The 18867-nt window shown below is 42.5% G+C and overlaps 1 pseudogene; it reads left to right on the forward strand.

Annotated features, from left to right (window-relative positions):
* Positions 1-18867, forward strand: part of LOC127214937 (active regulator of SIRT1-like) — a 31996-nt pseudogene that overhangs the window by 12059 nt on the left and 1070 nt on the right.

An 18867-nucleotide genomic window follows, 5' to 3' on the forward strand; every position in this document is an offset into this window, starting at 1 on the left:
GTTTAATGAAAGTCTAAGACAATAGGCCTGGTAGAAGCTTTTTACTATCACGAGACGAGAGTTTCTATGGGCTGTTCCGACAGATTTACTGCTGTTTTAACTTAATAAGCTATTTCTGTTTTAGCGTTGTTATTGTTTCTGTGCTTATAGGACACTTTGTATTGTTTTTATTATATTATCCCTCCCCCACTCCGATTTATGGTGGCATTTTTCTCTTTGCTTAGCTTGTAAATACATGAATTTCCTCTGATCTTCTTAGCTCCTCCAGGCCTGTAGAAAGAGTAGTTTGTCAGCATGTGGCCTGGAATTTGCATTCCCTCCCTCCTCTCTTCACTCTGTCCCTTCTTCCCTTGCTCACTTCCTCTCTGCTTCATTCCTTTAAGGGCAGGCAGCTCCTGAAGCTTGTGCCCTCCTCCTATTTTGTTCACATTTTTCCTTCATGCCAACAAATAAAAGTAGCATTAATAACGTCTTATGCTTGTAAAGCATTTTTAGCTCTTACCCTGTTGCAGTCTTTATGTCTGCTTCGCAGTGGGCCAGGCATATTTATTGCCAACTTTTACATGCTGGGGGATGCAGCTCTAAGAGGATAAATAAGCTGCCCATAAGTATCTAACTGGTCAGTGGCATATTACAAACTAGAATTCAGTTTCCTGGATGGAGGTACAGATACTTCTGAGGCCAGCAGGGCTAGCATGAGCAAAGAGGAATTTTCTAAATGATAGGATACATCAATAAAAAGTCTATTGTGGGACTGAAGAGATGGTTCAGCTGGTAAGATCACATACTGTTCTCCCAGAGGACATGGGCTTGGTTCTCAGAACCAATGTTGGATTCTGGATGGCTCACAACCTGTAACTCTCCAGGGGATCCAACACCTTTGGTTTCTGAGGCCATTTGTACTCAGATTTATGTACACAGACACTCACTCTCCATTTACATCATTGAAAACAAAACAAAATAAATCTTAGAAAAACAAAGCCTGCTAGCTGTGGAATCTCCATGGACCTATGTACTATCACTTCAGTAGATATCCTTGATCCTGGATTCCTTTCATTACTCTCTCTCTTTTGTTCTCCTCAGTAGTCTCTGAGAATTGTATCTGGGATGGTAGTGTAAATTTACAACTGTCTCTTTCACTGCCAATGGACAATGATGGTTAAAATTTGATGAGCAACATGGTAATCAAAATTAAGAATTTAAGAACAGGATTTCTAATCTCCATCAGGAGGGTGTGTTTAGAAAAAAGAATTAATGTAATAGAAAAGAGATGGAGAAGAAATATTGGCATCTTCACTCATCTTTGTAACCATCCCGCAAGCTAGGCAGTCTCTCAGAAACCTGGGATTTGGAGTTGTGGATCAAGCACCTGGGCACGTTTTTGGGTCCAAATCTTCTTGCAAAGCCCACAGGCAGAAAACACAAACCTTTGGGCTGTACTTGAATTTTAGAGAAAACAGTGTCATCTGATCTTTAAGATTTGCCTCTCTTTGGAGTAGATCTAGGATAAAGAGAAGCATGACTTCTGTGCTTGGAGTCCCAGGCAGCAACAGAGGCTGGGTTCTCATGCTTCTCCATTGGAATCTATGTCATTGAGTTCCTGTCCTCCATTGCATCCACATTAGGGAGTTCCTATCCTCCTTCATTGGTACCCATGTCATCCTGTCCTTCTCCATTGGCATCCATGTCTGTGAGTTCCCATCCTCTTCCATTGGTACCCATGTTGTTAAATTTCCACACTTCTCCATTGGCATCTTTGTCATCAAGTTCCTGTTCTTCTCCAGTGGCATCCAGACCAGTGAGTTCCTGTCCTCCATTGGTGTCCATGTCAGTGAGTTCCCACCCTTCTCCATTGATACCCACATCAGTGAGTTTTGACATTTTTATATTACCACAATGGAAATAAACTAAGGTGATGCCTACCTGGGCCTGATTTCTGTCTCCTTTTGGGAGGGGCACATGGAGTTTACTCTTCGAGTCATCTCCTAGGGAAGGACTCAGCTAAAGATTCATGGTGTGGAGGCAAATGCAGTCTCAGGCTTCACATGCTCCATAATATCTTTTAGTATTCTTCTTCCCTTACATCACTTAAATTTAAGGTTTCTTGAGTTTGGGTTTAAGAATGATGGGGAGGGGGCACTTTTTTTTTGCTTTGTTGACCTGCAAAGCTCCATCACAGGTCCCTATTATCACATAATGTCAGCTAAGTGTTCTTTTCCATCTTCCTCATCTTTTCCTCCATCTTCCCATCTTTTTCCCATTCATTCACACATGTCTACTGAGCATTTTCTTTTGGGGTCCCTACCAGAGAGAGAGAGAGAGAGAGAGAGAGAGAGAGAGAGAGAGAGAGAGCTGAGCAGTAAGGGTCACAAGGAAAACCCTGGGAACCACTCAGATGCTTTTAGGGTCTATGCTCATTGTAGTTAAAAAATTCTGGAACTGCTAAGCTGGGGTTGCACTTCTCTAGTTCTTACATTCTAGGAGAATATTTGTACTATTATTAGTTGCCATCATTTTTTTTTATGCTTTCTTAGCACCAGCATTCCTAGCCTCCAGGTGACTCCCTGATTTATCGCCAGTATTTAAATTTTACCCAGTTCTGCTATTACTTTGAGCCCCAAGTCAGCATCCCAAATCTCAGCACCATAACTTTGAGCAGAAGGCACAGGGCCAGGACCTAGGCTCCAGTATGCCTGGTTTTAACTTACAGTAATTATGCTGTAAGCACCAAATTGAATTTGTACCAGAAATCCAGCCTCTGAAGCTAGCTATACAAACAGTTTTTGGCAATGACTGTGGGTCCTGGACCATGAGGAGCTGCAAGAGAATTTGAGACAGGAACAAGCAGAGTCTATGTACAAAAGTATTTAGTAGATTTTGAGATCCTTCAGGTCAGCAATTGTATGTGATCTATCTTGGAATCCCTAGTGCAGCCCTCGGGCCTGAGCATGCAGAGGTTTGCATATGTGAAGTAGCAGGAATGAATATAGATGTGTGAGGGTATGATTGCAAAGAGCAGAAATCAGACGTGGAAACTTCTCAAAGGGCTTTTGTAACAGTCAGATGAAGTGATATGGTGACTGATTCCATAAGGAGGGGAGAAAATAATAAGCTGATTTCATGATTATCATTACAACTTTGGAGAATAGAGACACTACATCTTTGGATGAGAGACAAAGACTGAGGTGGAGAGGGCAGGGGTCAGCACTCAGTAGGCATGTTGACAGTAAAGTCACACTTGGCATTGAGAAGAACACAGGGGATAGACAGCTACAGAGAGGAACGAGGTCAGGGCAGGGGTCAGCACTGGGGAGGAAATGCTGAAGTTACCTAGTAGTAGGTGATCTTTGCTGCGAGGGAAAAGTAGGTATCTGAGGGAGATGGTGTAGAGAGAGAGAAGAGCAGGAAAACATGATCTGATGAGAAATGAATTATATGGAGTTGGCAGGTTTGGGTTAACAGTTATAACAAAAGTATTTCTGATGTTAAATATCGACTTCTGATAGCCTCTATTTTAAAATGCTATCCTCTGATAACAGAGAGTACATTTTGCTATGTAGTATAGAGATTTGCCATCCATCCTCCTATCCATCCATTTATCCATCTACATTTATCTGCTTCTTCATCCATCATCCATCCATATGCTGCCCCCACAGCTATATACTCATGATATTGTCAACTGTCATTGAGTGACTCCTCTAGGATGACCATAGAACAGAGGCTTTTTAACATTGTTGATAAATTGAACAATAATATTAATTAACATTAAAGTGACATTTTATTTGGATCAAGATTGGTATATTACCTTAAACTTCATTGAAACATGAGCCCTCCCCAGACAACAGTTTTACTAATACCTTGATCTTAACCTCTCGAAACATAACTGAAAACTTTATTGGCCACCCAGTTAATGATATTTTGTTACAGTAGCTCAAACCAAGACAGAAGAGAAACCAATACACTGAATGAGAATTTGTTTGATGTGGTGTTTGTGTTGTGGGAATGTGACATACAGTTTTACATTTGCTATTCCAGCAGTTTGGTTTAGTCTTCCGATGATGTTCGTGGCTTAGCTACATGGAGCTCTGGACAAAAAGGTGTCTTTAGTTTTCAGTCATCAAGACATTACCCTTAGCAACAATGGACACCTTAGCTGAATAGGAAAATGTTTCATTATGTCTGGATTTCTACCCGGCAGTGGTGGCTGCTCTAAAAACCACTTTCAAACTGTCAATTGCTTAAAACCCTTGGAGCTTCTTTATCTTGGACTCACTGTGAGGTGTTCGTGTTGTCTGTGGCTGTTCTCTCCTTGCTCTGTTTAGAGACTGGGCTTCTCCATCTTGTGGCTCCCAGATCCCAGCAGGGCAGTGGTTTCCATCTGGGATGACCACTAGTGTCTCATAACAAAGCTTTAGTACTCACACCTGGATCTCACCCCAACTCTGACAGAACCTCTTAGACAAGTGATTCCACGTGACACGTGAGGTTTTCAAAGCCTTGGTGACTATAGCATGTGATGTTCAGAGTTAGCAGCGTGCCTTGGCATCCTCTTCTTTGGGCTCTCAGATAGTGAAAGTATCAGTGATGATGGTGAGTGTACTGCTTGAAAGATTCTCCCTACTTGTGATGAAGAATCACTGTCTCCTATTGGCTATGTGCATGGCTACCTAGGCTTCAAAGAAGTGTTGATGTGTAGTCCTGGATCCAGTGGTGTTTCCTGGGAGTGGGTCTCTGAGGGTCTAGAGAGGATATTTCAGTTGTTTGTACATTTGTGTTGCTGGGTTCTAAGGGCTCCCTCGGGGAGGGGGAGAGAAGGTATGGTGTCACCAGCACAGGAACTGGGAGTCAGGTAAAAGGCAAATAACAGATTCGTTTATTCAGCAGTGGGAAGAGCCTTATATACCCTCCTCCCAGCACCCAGGCTGCATTTGGATCCATTTGACATTTCATGGTTGCCCCTCACTGGCTGGGCATCATCAGGACTTCTGACAGCACCTGTTGCTAGGCCCTCAGGCAGACCCCAGGTTGGCTCATCTCTCTGTCTTATAGGGCTTATCTTCCTACACATTTGTACTTTAGGGCACAGCAGGTTGACTCCCCAAAATGTTATGGAAGCTGACTTCTGGCCAAGAAGCCTGAGTTAGCGTTTCAGATTTATTATTTTATGCCATATAGCTTAAATAGGTTGGTTGAAGAAGAAAATGTCCTCCCTGGGGGTATCATGTGATCACTCTGGGTTTGGGGAGCCATAGGTACCCCATATTTTCGCCTATCATCTGGTATTAAGGAGTAGTTTGTTGTAATAGCAGGCAAGCAAATTGTGTTAAAATCCTCACCCACTGTTTACTAAACTTGTTTCTGAAGATATGCTAAGTAACTTCCCTCTATTGTCCCCAACTGTAAACATGTATAGATATGCTGTTGCTGGAAGGCTTTATCATAATAACACAAAATATCTGTCTTGCCTTATGTAAGATGGTATCTTTTTGGTTCAGGAAGGGGGTTGTACAGGTCAGGGATTATTCTGAGCTCAACCAGGGTGTCCTGCTGGGATGGGAGGATGAGATGTTGCCTGGCTTGTTCACAGAGGAGGTGCTAGACTTAGTAGGCAATTCTCAGCAACAGGCCAGCAAACAGACAGCAGATATCACAACCTATCAGTGTCCAGCCTGGCTTTTTTTTTGCCACCCAACCATTCTGAATATGTCTAGTGTATGCATGGTGGGTGTATGTTCAGTGGCAGCAAGAGGAGCCTGAGACTGCAGTGGGTCTGGGGAACTGAAGGAGGACTTTGGAGGTTTCCCATTTTCCCCTCTCGATAAGCCACGTTCTTCAGTTACCCAGCACCCTTGGGTTCCTCACAGTCTTTGCCTTGAAGGATCCACAGAGAGGAGGAGGGGCTGGGGTTCTACAAGGGTCACTAAGTGATTATCTCCCAGGGTACAAGGATAGCAAAGATGAAGTCGCAGTTGCTCAGATACACCAGTCACACAGGTTAGTTTCTTTATATGGAGGGCGGCAGACAGCATCATCAAATTCCGCTGTGGAAGGCCTGCTTGTGGGTTATCCTGTGGGCTCTCTGAGCCCTTACTTTTTGTTTGTATTGGCAGCTAAGAGTCTTCAGGGAAAGCTTCTCCCATCCACATTGTTGAACATGCTACCAAGTACCTAGTATGTGCCAGGCACCATGCTTCACATTTTGTTTTAAAAATGACTCAGACTTCATCGCAGATATTCAGGGTATCTATTTTTATCCCAGTTTTTAAAGATGAAAAAGAAAATGGCCTCAAAGAAGGTAAGGCATGTGCCCAGGGTCATGTAGCTTGCTAGGAGGTGTGAAATACTGTGATTTCAAAGTTACCTCCTGCCTGTTCTGATCCCCAGCTGGTGGGCTAAAACATCTTTGCAGATGAACAATGAGTTGTTACATAGAAGGGATGGGATATGCTATTTTATGAGGCAGGATTCTGTAGTCCTGAATCAAAATGCATCCTCTGTTCTTTCAGAAAAAAATTATGGCCCTCTATCAGTATTTAGAAATTAAATTCTAAGACTCCAGTGTTCCCACTGTGTCTCTTTGGCCTAAGTGACACCCTGTTATTTTGGTACAATGCCCAGCAAGCTTGTTCTTTTTCCTTTCTCTCTTTCCCATGCCACCAATAGGAGACAATTTGACTCTTTATGTTTCCTAAACTATGAGATCTTGGCTGCTTTAACATGGTACCGAACCAAGATGATAGGGTGGTGTTATGTGTGCCCTCAGAAATGCTGGGGTCCATATTTATGGAAAACCTAAAGTTTCTAAAGTATATTCAACACCATAATTTCTTTGATATAGTCATGATGTGATAATGTTAAATAATATTTAAAGGCTGATTTAAAACTCACTGGGAGTGGTGGCTCACACCTCTAATCCCAGTACTCAGGAGGTGGAGGTAGGTGGATCTCTGTGAGTTTGAGGCCAGCATGGTCTATCAAGAGTTTCAGGATAGCCAGGGCTGTTACGCAGAGAAACCTAGTCTTGAGAAAATAAAAAAGCAAGAAAACAAAACTTATTGGAGCATCAAAACAGAGCATCTCAGTTTGGAGAAACATAGTAACTCAGCATGAGGTTGGAAGAGGAATATAAACTGCCCTGTATTTCTCAGAACACTTGAATTTAATGTGGCCATAACAAAGGCATGATGGGATTTTGACATGGTACAGGCCAGTGAGAGAGAGGAAGAGAAAGTGTTCCAGTCAGTGACCTCAAGTTAAATTCCATGGAGCCTGGTGACACTTGAATGTATCATAGTACATCCAAGTTCTTCACGCCCTCTGGCCTCTGGATCCTTGAACTTTGCTCTTGGAACTGTGGGTCTGTGGTCCCCTTGTGAGGACAGGTTTTGCCTAGAGTAGAGAAGGAACTCATTGGATCCTATTTTAAATTCTTCAGAACTTGGTTGAGGGTGCAGTTATTTTGTCTGTAACCACCGTGCGGAAGAAGCAGGGCTTGTGTGGGGAAGAGGTCAGCAGCTTTCTCACACTTAGATTAGTTCCATTTGAATCCTGTCCCTGGAAGAAAGTGTTAGCAGACTTTCACCCTCCCCGCAGGAAATAGTCTAGTGGATCTCATCAGCTGCACAGACCCAATTCAGGCATTAGAATGGCCAGTCTAAGGGATATATCAATATTCTTCAGTAGAGCCTCACATCCATGACTGGACTTCCCCACCCTGGAAGCCCTCGCAGGTGCTCACCCACTTTGTTTGCTGCTATGTCGATTCTTCGGGGACTGATTCTTTGGGAAGCAGGTCAGCAGCTTTTATTGGCTGGGGGAATAAGTGTTTTCTGGGCCTTAAACAGTGTTTAGAGAAAGGTCCTTTTCAGGGAGTCCTCTGGGGGCTCTTAGGGTTTTCTCTGCTTGGTTCTCCTTGCCCCACTCTCCCAAGCACTTGCTTAGGCTTTATTCCTCTAACTCGGGATGCTGGGCATTTCTGCAGCCTCTAGCAGGTACCCCTCTCGGGGCTCACTGTGACTTTTCCCGCCACCTCTCCTGTGAGGCTGGAAGGCAAGTTCCCGAATTCTTTAGGTGTGTGGTTTCATCTCTATAGTTGCTTTCCTCAGCTGTCACTGGGTAGCGGATCCATTTCTGGAATTTATTATGTCCTGGAAAGGAGTGAAACCTCAGTATACAGAGAGTCATCTTCCTCAGGCATGAGCTACGTACCAGTCCTTATTTCCCGCTATTGCACAAGTCGTGCAGTAGAGCATGCTAGGTGTTTACTTTGGAGTCTTTTTCTGGGAGAACTGTTAGAAGCAGCCCCTTCCAAGTTCTGAACAGAGTGTGATGAGGTGGCAGCCTTCAGCCTGTTCCTTCCACATCAGCTTCTCTTTACAATCCTTCTCTGGCCCATTTTTGCATGTTTACCCGGCTGGGACCGCATACCTTCCTTTTAAATTCTTATGCTGTGTCTATCTGCCTGGGAGGCCTGTCTCTTACGTCCTTTAGTACTGGGTCCATTGTTTCTGCCACTGAGCCGAAGCAGAAAGCCTTCTGCTCTCGTATTTTGCGGCACCTGATCTTGGCAACCATGCTCCTAGTAGATACACAGAAGACTTGACAACAATTGATGTGATGTAGAAAAGCCCAATATACCATTGGCAAAGCAGTGGGGCATGGGGGTGTCCTAGCTAAATAGGGCAAGGGAGCAGGGTTGATGAACAGAGAAATGGATATTGTTGTTGCCTGTGAGGATGAAATCTTTGGATGAGGTTGTGACTCCCGTGGGCTGTCAATAGTCTCACAATGGTAGCTTGTGGCCTTTGAACCCCAACCCACAGGCTTGCCACCAGGAACAGGAGGAGCTTTCTGTGATGTTAATGCTTTGGCTTTGTTTGTGCTTCCCTTCCTCATGCCCTGGCTCTAAGTCAGTGTTCTCTGAGCCCCTTGCTGAGTGGTAACTCTGTAATCTGCTGAAGTCAGCTATAAAGACTGGCTGAACTGCCCTGGCTGATGCAGGTCTCTAGCAGGGCTCAGGAAAGAGTATATAGTACAGCGTGCTTGACATGAGGTTCCTACCACCCAGAAACACCTCACCACATTGTAGGCATGCTGGCACCCTGCAGAGACTGGTGGGAATGGTGGGAAGGAAGAAGGAAGATGCCAGGCTGGACAGAGCTTGAGTGGACTCTTCTCTCTCTCTTTCTCTTTCTCTTTCTCTTTCTCTTTCTCTTCCTCTTCCTCTTCCTCTCTCTCTCTCTCTCTCTCTCTCTCTCTCTCTCTCTCTCTCTTTCTCTCTCTCTCTCGCCCTCTCTCTCTAAGACTGTTTCTCTGTAGCTTTGGAGGAGGCGGTCCTGGAATTCTCTTTGTAGACCAGGTTGGCCCCGAACTATCTCTGCCTCCAGAGTGCTGGGATTAAAAAGGTGTGCACTGCCACTGCCTGGCTCCTAAACCCTCTGATAATGCAGAGCTGTGGGCTCTTGTTTCTTTGAGGTGGGAATCACTATGTGGGGCTTAAGAAGCACTGTCCCTTCTGTGGGAGACACTTGGAGCTTTCATGGTTCCAGTTGTAACTTATGTAACTTGCAGCATGTTTTTCTGGGACTTAGTTTTCCCATCTGTAACATGGTAGTGATAGCAATGTGATTAGATGAGATAATCCATGTAAACAATGAGGCATATTTATCAGTATAGCTGTTACTCTCATTAAATTAATGCAATAACCCGTAGAAAACTAGGACATACTTGGTCCTCCACAAAAACACAGCTGCTGCCTCAGAGCTCAGTTCTTCCCCTCCTGTTTTCCCTTTGCTTTCCGATTTATCTTTTGCCTTTCACCTTCAAACCTCGTGCCAAAGGAGTTAGGTGAAATGATACCACTGAAATATTTGGATTCTTAAAAATTAATGAAAAAATAGCCTGTACTTTTACCTCAAAAGCAAGCAAACAAAAATATCAACAATGAATTTGTCTTAGTTAAGTTACTAGGCCTCAAAACATTTCATGAATGACCCAGAATCCATCTTCAGAATCAAACTTTCATTTAACAGTCGCAGAGTTAATAGTAATATTCACTCTTGTGTGGTTTCAGCATAATAAAACAATACCCCATCCCACCAGGGTACAGACTCTTCATTCCTTCTTGGAATTACATTTCTCTACAAGAAGCATGAATTAGCAAGCAGAGGTTGGTGACGAGAAATCTCATACAGGGTAGTCCTGTTTGGGAACCAGACAGGGTCACTAGTGTGTTTGGTTTCCTTTTTGTCGAGCCTCCATGCCATTTTGTTAATATTTATAGTTGTCATTTGCTGTTTCAGTTGACAAAACCAGAAGTGTTAATAAATTGCTTCATAAAGGAGACCCAGTTTAGGAAGTCTCATTCACAATGGATTTATTAGCTCTTCAGAACACTCTGGAAGTTCAGAGTTCCATTTTGACTTTGTGTTAGTTATCCGCAAAACCGGATGAATATTCTTACCTTGGAGACATCAGGCTACTTGGAGATAAGAGCTTTCCAGCTGCTAGCAACTTTTCTTTGGGCTTAAGGTCTCAACATTGTGGATGTGTATTTGGGGATGGGAGTTCTGTCTCCCCAGGGTATAGTCATACAATTGAGCTTTACCCTTACAGGTGGAGCCAGCAAATCCTAGGAATAGAGGTCATGGGTAGAGATGGGAAGGCTGTCTCTAAATACTCATCATCCATAGTGGAACAATGCAGAAAGGTCACACTTGAATTAAAGACCAGCAGAAGGCAACCTTGCTGGGGTGGTCTAAAGGGGTGGATGAGTGTCTGGAGCTAGGTGCCAGGAAGACAGGCTGGGGTGTGCTGGGTCAGGGAAGGCATGTGGTGATTGGATTTTTAACTGGGTCAGCAAGCTTGGGCCTTGTTCAGCCAGGCTTAGAGGAGGAGGAAGAACTTCAAATGAGGAGATGCAGAAGATCTTCCTGCCATTAAAAGGGACAGCTTTCAGGACAATGCTTGGATTTGCCTATGCCAGGAATTTGGAAATATAAGGAAAGAGGATGTTGGCTAGATCTCTGTACCTACTAGCCAAGATTTAGGGACAAGAGAATATAGGCTTAAGGGAAAACAGAAATAATATACACACATATACAGAAATGCATACACACCTATGTTACAATATCTATATACATATGCATACACACATATGTTACAACATGCATATATGTATACATATGCATTCACACATATTACAATATACATATGCATGCACACATATATACATATACATACATATATGTATAAAACAATATTCATATACAACCACTTTCAGGTATCCTTTGAATTTTGGGGGAGAATACTTCAGCAAACATCCACAAATCTGGAGGGCAGATCCAAAGGCTTCTGAGGATGGATCATCAGTGGCTGCAATGAACCCATGACTCTTCTCACTCTGCAGGAGACCACAGCCAGGGCAGCTTTTGGAGGAGTCTATTTTGAGTAACAGTTTTGTAAAAATTGAGGTTGCTGGAGAGGTAAAGCTTAGGGAGGAGTGAGGAACTGGGATGGAGGGAGGAAGCTCTGCTTAGGCTCAGGCTGACACCCTTTCTGAATGGAGCAAGAGGATTGTAGGGTCAGCAGAGAGAAGCAATCTTGCATCTCAATTATGATGGTGGGGTAGCATGAGAAAGCTAAAAGGTGTACAATTTATTCTGTGTAATTAGTTAAGAGAGAGAACTAGGAAGACTTCTCTAAAGCTTGGTCAAGGTTGTGGGCACATCAGAGGGCATTTTAGCTGGATACTCAGGGCTCCCTCTGTCCAGTGCTCTCAGATACCAAAATGGTCATTTTGCCACAAAGCTCTAGTGTGGTATTCTCATCCCATTTGTACATTGGAGAAACTGAGGACCAAAGATTTTAATTATTTGTTGTCACACTGTTGCAGAAGGATATGAGGATACTTGATATGACTTTTACAAGTCACATTTATGTAGAAACTTTTCTTGCTAATAATGTATATGGCAAAGGTACGGCTATTGTACTATGTGAGTTCTCCACCAGGGTGCCAGATAAACCCATTTGAGGTAAGGTACTGGACTGGGCTAATGTGAGGAGTCAATCCCATGTGCATCCTAATATTTAGTAAACTTGTTTTGCAAAGCTAGAGAAAGGATGAGATGCGGTCATTCATATTCAGTGCCTTTCACATCTTAAGAATTCAATAAATGCCATCTATCACAATGATAATGATGATGATAATGAAGATGATTAAACAGTCTCTTCCCAAAAGGATTTCCTCTGTCAGACTATTGATTTCTGCAAAAGAATCAGCCTTGTAGAATACAGATCGCCATCTCGGCATCATTAATTATGAAGATACTGGCTCTGGAGCCCAAAGCTTAACATGTTCTACTGTCTCCCAGTGGTGTGCTGCATGGCTCTGGTCCTATGTGACAGAAAATGAGATGTGCTTAGTCTTTGTTGTCATTCATTGGTGAGAATGTTAGGGTTCACTTGTTTTTAGAGCTATGACAACGTGTTACACAGGGAGCAAAAGCTTTTGTTAGGGGTGTGCCAAGTGTTTCCTCTGGTGAGGGGCAGGTGTTCTCTTAGTCACCAACTCACTTCTTTTGTGCATGTCCAAGGACATCTTCTCTCAACCAACCTCTCTGTTTCCTTTGTGAAGACAAAATTCTATGTCTTAGGAAGACTCCATTTAGGGCTGAGGGATGATCAAGTTTCATTTTTCAGCTTTGACTTCCACACAAGAATGCCAGGTGGGGAGGTGGTTACAAAATACTGAAAATAGTTCCTACTGGATGACAGAAGATGCCTGTTAGAATTTGTATCTGATTTAAGATCATTGTCACCAAGCCGGTGAGGTTTGGTATGGTTCTCAACACACATAAAAGCTAAGACACTACCTTTGAATCTCAGCTGTACCACATTTTTGCTGAATGATTTTGATGGATGTCTCCATCTTTCTGTGTCTCACTTTCTTCTTTGTTAAAATAGAGACATTAGCAATGCCTATTCATTTCATAGAGTCATCGCAAGGGTTAAATGACATCAGAGGTAGGAGAGTGAACTCAGGTCAGAATTTCCACCCCCTCCAGCCTCAGCAAAAGGCCTATCTACTTGCCTTTTACTGAAAACACAGCCAAGGGTAGAATGTTTCCCATGGATCTCCAGGAAGGCAGAACTGAGTGGCTCCCTGGGTGGCTGCAATCTGGTAAACATTTTTCTGAAGCGCTTAATTTGTTCTTTTGGAATATATTTGGCCTTTGGGAAATGCTGGCCCCAAGGGGGACATTTTCATTTCTTTTAGATACTGTATCTTTTGGAAGTTTAGGAGACTTGCCTCTTCAGTTGGCTTCATATTAAGTGCTGCTGGAGCCCAGTGTCACCTGAGGTGGCATCCTGTGCCCTCAATACTTACTAGGCATTTACTGATCATCTTCAACATGCCGTGTTTCTCTCTTTGTAGAATCACAATTTGATAGGCGATATGGCCAATGAAAGGGGCAATCACAGTGTGATGTGACAAAGACTGTCATGAGAGACCAGGAGACGCTTATGTGAGGGCATATGTGAGGAGGAACTATTCCAGTCCAGGACACTGGAAAGGGGAGGTGTCATGTCATGTAATTAGCCTAAGGCTGTGGGATTGGTGCTGGGCAAGCAGAGATGACATCTTCTTGAGAGGTTGTGCGGGCTCTGAGCTATGGGTACTAGTGTGTGTACACGTGTGTGTATTCTGAGTGGTATGGGGTGGGCAGCTAGAGGAGAAAGGGTGGGACAGGGCAGTCAAGAAAGATTAGATATGGGTTTCAGATAGGCATGCAATCTTGTAATATCCTATCAGCCAACTTGGGGTAAGTCATTTCACCTGTGCGGCTCTTAGTTTCTTCACCTGCAAAATGGAGATGACCCTAATATAGATTCATTCCATTTCCCAAAGCTATTTCACAATAATGGATCTGTAGGACTTTCCACTGTCACCTTATGACTTTGTTTAGGAAGGCTGAGAGCAACTTCTTTCACAAATTTGCCGTTTAAGGAGTATGGTAAAATGAATGACCGGGAATCTCCACCATGAATGATGTCTTTAACATCTCCCATGTCATTATTAAAGACAGCATTCTGCCTCTGGTTTTGGAGATGGGCACTGGAAGTCTGTTAGTAGACAGATTAAATTGTCATTGGTGCTGTTCCTTCCCTCTGGCCCCACAGCTGTTCCTGTCACCTCCACACCCTTAGGTATTGCGGTTAAATAAGGATCAGGATAAACAAATAGGCCGAATAGATGTTTATTCAGGGAGAAATAACTTACAACCTAGACAGATGAACACCAGCAGGCTCCACCGGATGCTCTCCTCATTGCGACCCTCCAGCAAGAGAGTGTTCCCCAGCTCCTCCTCAGACCATCTTCCACAGGTCATTTCTGCCGCTGGCCCCACCCCCCAATGGGCGTGGTCAGTGCCACAGAAGAAGACAAAATGAATATCCCTCTACACTTAGGCACAAATGTTCCAACTGACAGAATAACAGAATATTAGAAAACATAAAGCACTGGTTCCTGCTGTTACCTTTTTACTCCTGGTCTGCTATTACATTGGGGATTGTGGCTCCAATGAATACATCTGAAGGGGGACAATTCAGTCTGTATATCATGACATAAGAAGACATAGACCATTGAAAACGGAGGCTGGGACAGCTGTTTCTCCATATGCAACACTCCTGCTTTTGGGGGTTTTCTTTCTGGGGAGATTAGGATAGCTTTCATTATTGTTAGAACTCTGCTCCCTAACTCCAGGTCCCAGAGAGCTAGTCATAACTGGAAATGATGCTAGGTGAGACTGGATCACTTCCTCACATTTTCCAACCTCCAGTGACTGGCATTTCACTTAAGCCGAAGCCAGGAGTGAAGCATCAGAAATGCTATTCTATCAAGTACTATAGGGAATTCTTAAAATTATGTGGTTTGCATATTTTGAGTGGCTGGGTGTGGTTTTCTTTGTTCATACATTTAATTTCTGTTCAGGCATATATGTTTTTAAGAAGTTTTCCATTTATACTATTTTAGGGGTACCCTAAATCACCCTCATCCATTCTGTTTCAACATTTACAGATTTAAAAACATTGCAAAAATGTCCATATGATATTTCAAATGCGAAGCAAGCACTGGAATTAACTAGTGGAATTTTCAGCTAGGCATTATTTCTTTGTGAAGGTACAATGTGTCAGACTACTAGCAAGGTTTGCAGGGTAATTTGGGGACAATCTCAGGATAGGTGCTATCACATAAAATTGCCAAGTAGGTGGATTTCCCTTCCTACTATGGTTTATTTGTTGCAAGCCAAGAGGGATGAGAATGCAAGTGGTATGGGTAGAGGTTGAGGGAATGAGACATAGAGAAGAGGAGCAGAAGAAAGAGGAGGAGGAAGAGGAGGAAGAGTTACATTTGGAGATTAGTGGACATGAGCTTGTCATTTATCAGCTCTGTGAACCTGGATGACTCTCAAATTTTCTAAACAGCAGATATATTACCTGTAATATGAATAGTGATGACATTTGAGTTTCTCTATCAGGGCACCTTTGGTTGTTGCAAGAAATCCTACAATTCCAGCAGCTCAACACAAAGGGAATACAGTTAAAATATTTCTGCTGACATTTTTCCTTTTAAAAGGATTTTATGGTTAAAATATGGCATGAAAGCTAAAAAAAGGTGCAAACCCAAAGCTTTGTAGGTCAACTAGGCTATAAGAAAGTGAACATCTCTGGAATTAGCAACCCTACACCTTCTAAAGTCCTGTTGCTCTTCTCCAAATTGCTCAAGGCAAACCCCATTTTAACTTCTCATAGCAGACCTTGATTTTATCCCTTTCTATGTTTCATGCAAATGGAACCAGAATGTGTACAGCTTTGTGTCTGGCCCTGGAGAGTGACAAGGTGGTGAGAATCCTACTTGTTGCATGAGGCAGCAGTCCTCTGACGTTGATGCAGTATGGTTTCTGTCTTAACACAGATTTAACTGACCCCTGCTTATGGGTATTTCAGTGACCGTGAAAGACCCTCTTCAGTGCACTCACTTGTACTCTTTTTGGTGTGTATGTTTTTACCTGCATATGTGTTTTCATTACTGTTCATTTAGGAATTTACTGCTGGAAAATGCTCTCAGTTTTGCAACATGACTGAACAAGTACTTGCTTCCATTATCAGGATCCTCGGAGTAATTCTTTATCATGTGTGTCTGTGTGTGTGTGTGTGTGTGTGTGTGTGTGTGTGTGTGTGTGTGTGATGTGTGGGACCATGACAGCACACATGTGGTCAGAGACAACCTGTGGAAGACAGTTCTCTTCCTCTATGTGGATTCAGGGATTGAACAGGGGCCCCCAGGCTTGGCTGCAAGCTCCTTTATCCACTCACTCACTGAGTTGTCTTGCCAGCCCTTGATCTCTATTTATCCAGTTTTGGGCTGAGTGTTCCAAGGTCTCCCCTCTCTGAACATTGTCCAGTCGTGGGTCTTTGTGTACGTTCCCAATTGCAGCAGGAGGAACTTTCTCCAATGATGGCCGAGATATGAATATAGCAGAGTGTCATCAGGAGTCATCTTATTGCTATGCTCCTGCAGCAGAACAGCAGTGTTTGGCTTTCCCCTAGGTCCCTGGCCTATCTAGTCACAGTTCTTGGCCACCCAAGCAGGGTCAGGTTTGTGTTTCACCTCAAGGAATGGGCCTTAAATTAAATCAGACAGTGGTTGGCTACTCCCACAGGCTTTGTGCCACTACCACACCAGTGTGTCTTGCAGGAAGGTCACCATTGTAGCTCGAGGGGTTTGTAGCTGGGTAGGTGTTTACCTTTTTGTTTTGGTAGTGTGCAGAGTATCTTCCAGTCTCAAGGTGTAAAGACTCTAGGCTGGGAACACCTTGATGATTTCATGTTCAATGAGTTATATAGGTTATGTCTTTGGCAAGAATGCCTTATTATCACTTTGTAGAAAACAACCAATAGCCTTGGCAATAGCCTGGGTTATTTTGGGGTTCCAGTGGTACTTCTTTAGCCAACAACTTGATTATATGTAATCCATTTCTGGTACTGAAAATTCATTTAGTGATAAGAGATCTCCAGTTGAGACTCTGCCTCTCTGTTATTAGGGGATTTCATTTAGATCTCTTTCATATGTGTATATAATTTAGGAAGCTTTTACTGTATTAAATTTCTATATGACCCCTAAAATGGCCCTTAGTTTTAGCTGTCTGTCCCATATTCCCTCCCTCACTCCCTCTTCCGTTCTCCTCCCTGTTTGACCTTCCCATTTCACTCACCCCACACCCTATCATCTATATGTTCCTTTTCTATTTCTTGTTCTGAGGGGGATCCATCTCTCCACCCATTCCCTCACTCTACTCAACCTCTGCGGTTATATGGATTGTAGCTTGCTTACCAATTACTTAACAATTACTATAGCTGTCTTTCTGGGTCTAGGTTACCTCACTCAGGATGATTTTTTTTTTCTGGCTCTAAAAATGGTTTTGAGTTGCATTTCTCTGATGATGTGGAACATTTCTGCATGTGTTTCTTAGCAATTTGAGATTCCTCTTTTGAAAATTCTGTTTTAGATATGTACTACATCTTTTAACTGAGTTAATTTTTTATGGTGCCCAGTTTTTTTTGAGTTCTTTATATATTTTGTATATTAGTCCTCTAATTGGATGTGTAGTTGATAAAAATATTTTCCCATTCTGTAGGCTGCTGCTTTGTCTGAATGATGGCATTCTTTACTGGGCAGAAGCTTTTCAGTTTCATGAGGTCCCATTTATTAATTGTTGATATTAGTGCCTGTGCTATTGGTGTTCTGTTCAGAAGGGCTTTTTCTGTGCTAATGTGTTCAAGGCTTTTTTCTTTTATCAGACTCAGTGTATCTGATTTGGGGTTGAAGTCTTTGATCCATATGGAGTTGAGTTTTGTTCAGGGGAGAAGTATGGATATATGTGGATTCTTCAACATGCAGATGCCAGTTTGACTAGCACCCTATGTTAAAGATGCTGTCTTTTTCCCAGTGTATATTTCTTGCTTCTTTACCAAAAATCAGGTGTCCATATGTAAGAGGATTTATGTCTTTGTATTCAATTTGATTACTACAGGTACAATTTGAGATAAGAAGTCATTTTATCAATCAGGATTGTTTTTGCAACCTTTTTTTTTTTTTTAATGTTTTCATATGAAACTGAAAACTGCCCTTTCGAAATCTGGGTAGAATTGTGTTGCAATTTTGATAAATATTGCATTGAATTTGTAGCTTGCTTTTGGTAGCACATCCATTTTTATTGTATAAATCCTATGAGCATCTGCTATTATTCCGTATTCTGATATCGTCTTCAATTTCTTCAGTGTCTTAAAATTTTTATTATACAAGTTATCCACTTGCTTTATATTGTTTGAGGCTATTGCAAAATATGTTTCCTTGATTTCTTTTTCAGCCCATTTGTATATAAGAATGCTACTGATGTTTATGTAGTAATTTTGTATTTTGCTACTTGGCTGAAAGTGTTTATCAGTTGTAGGAGTTGCCTACAGTTGTAGGAGTTGTAGGATTTGGTCACTTATGTATATTATCATATCATCAGCAAAGATACTTAGAATTCCCTTCTTATTTGTGTACTTTCTATCCTCTTCATTGTCTTATTGCTCTAAGACTTGAAGTAGTATATTGAATAAGTGTGGAGGGAATGGACAGCTATGTCTTGTTCCTGATTTTAGTAGAATTGATTTGTATTTCTCACCATTTAAGGTGATGTAGGCTATGGGCTGTCTGTAACTTGCTTTTGTTATGTTGAAATATGCTCTTAGTATCCCTAATACTCCCAGAACTTTTATTGTAAATGGGTGTTGGATTTTATCAAAGGCTTTTCTGCA

Source organism: Phodopus roborovskii, unplaced genomic scaffold, assembly GCF_943737965.1.
Source record: "Phodopus roborovskii unplaced genomic scaffold, PHOROB, whole genome shotgun sequence".
NCBI classification, from domain to species: Eukaryota; Metazoa; Chordata; class Mammalia; order Rodentia; family Cricetidae; genus Phodopus; species Phodopus roborovskii.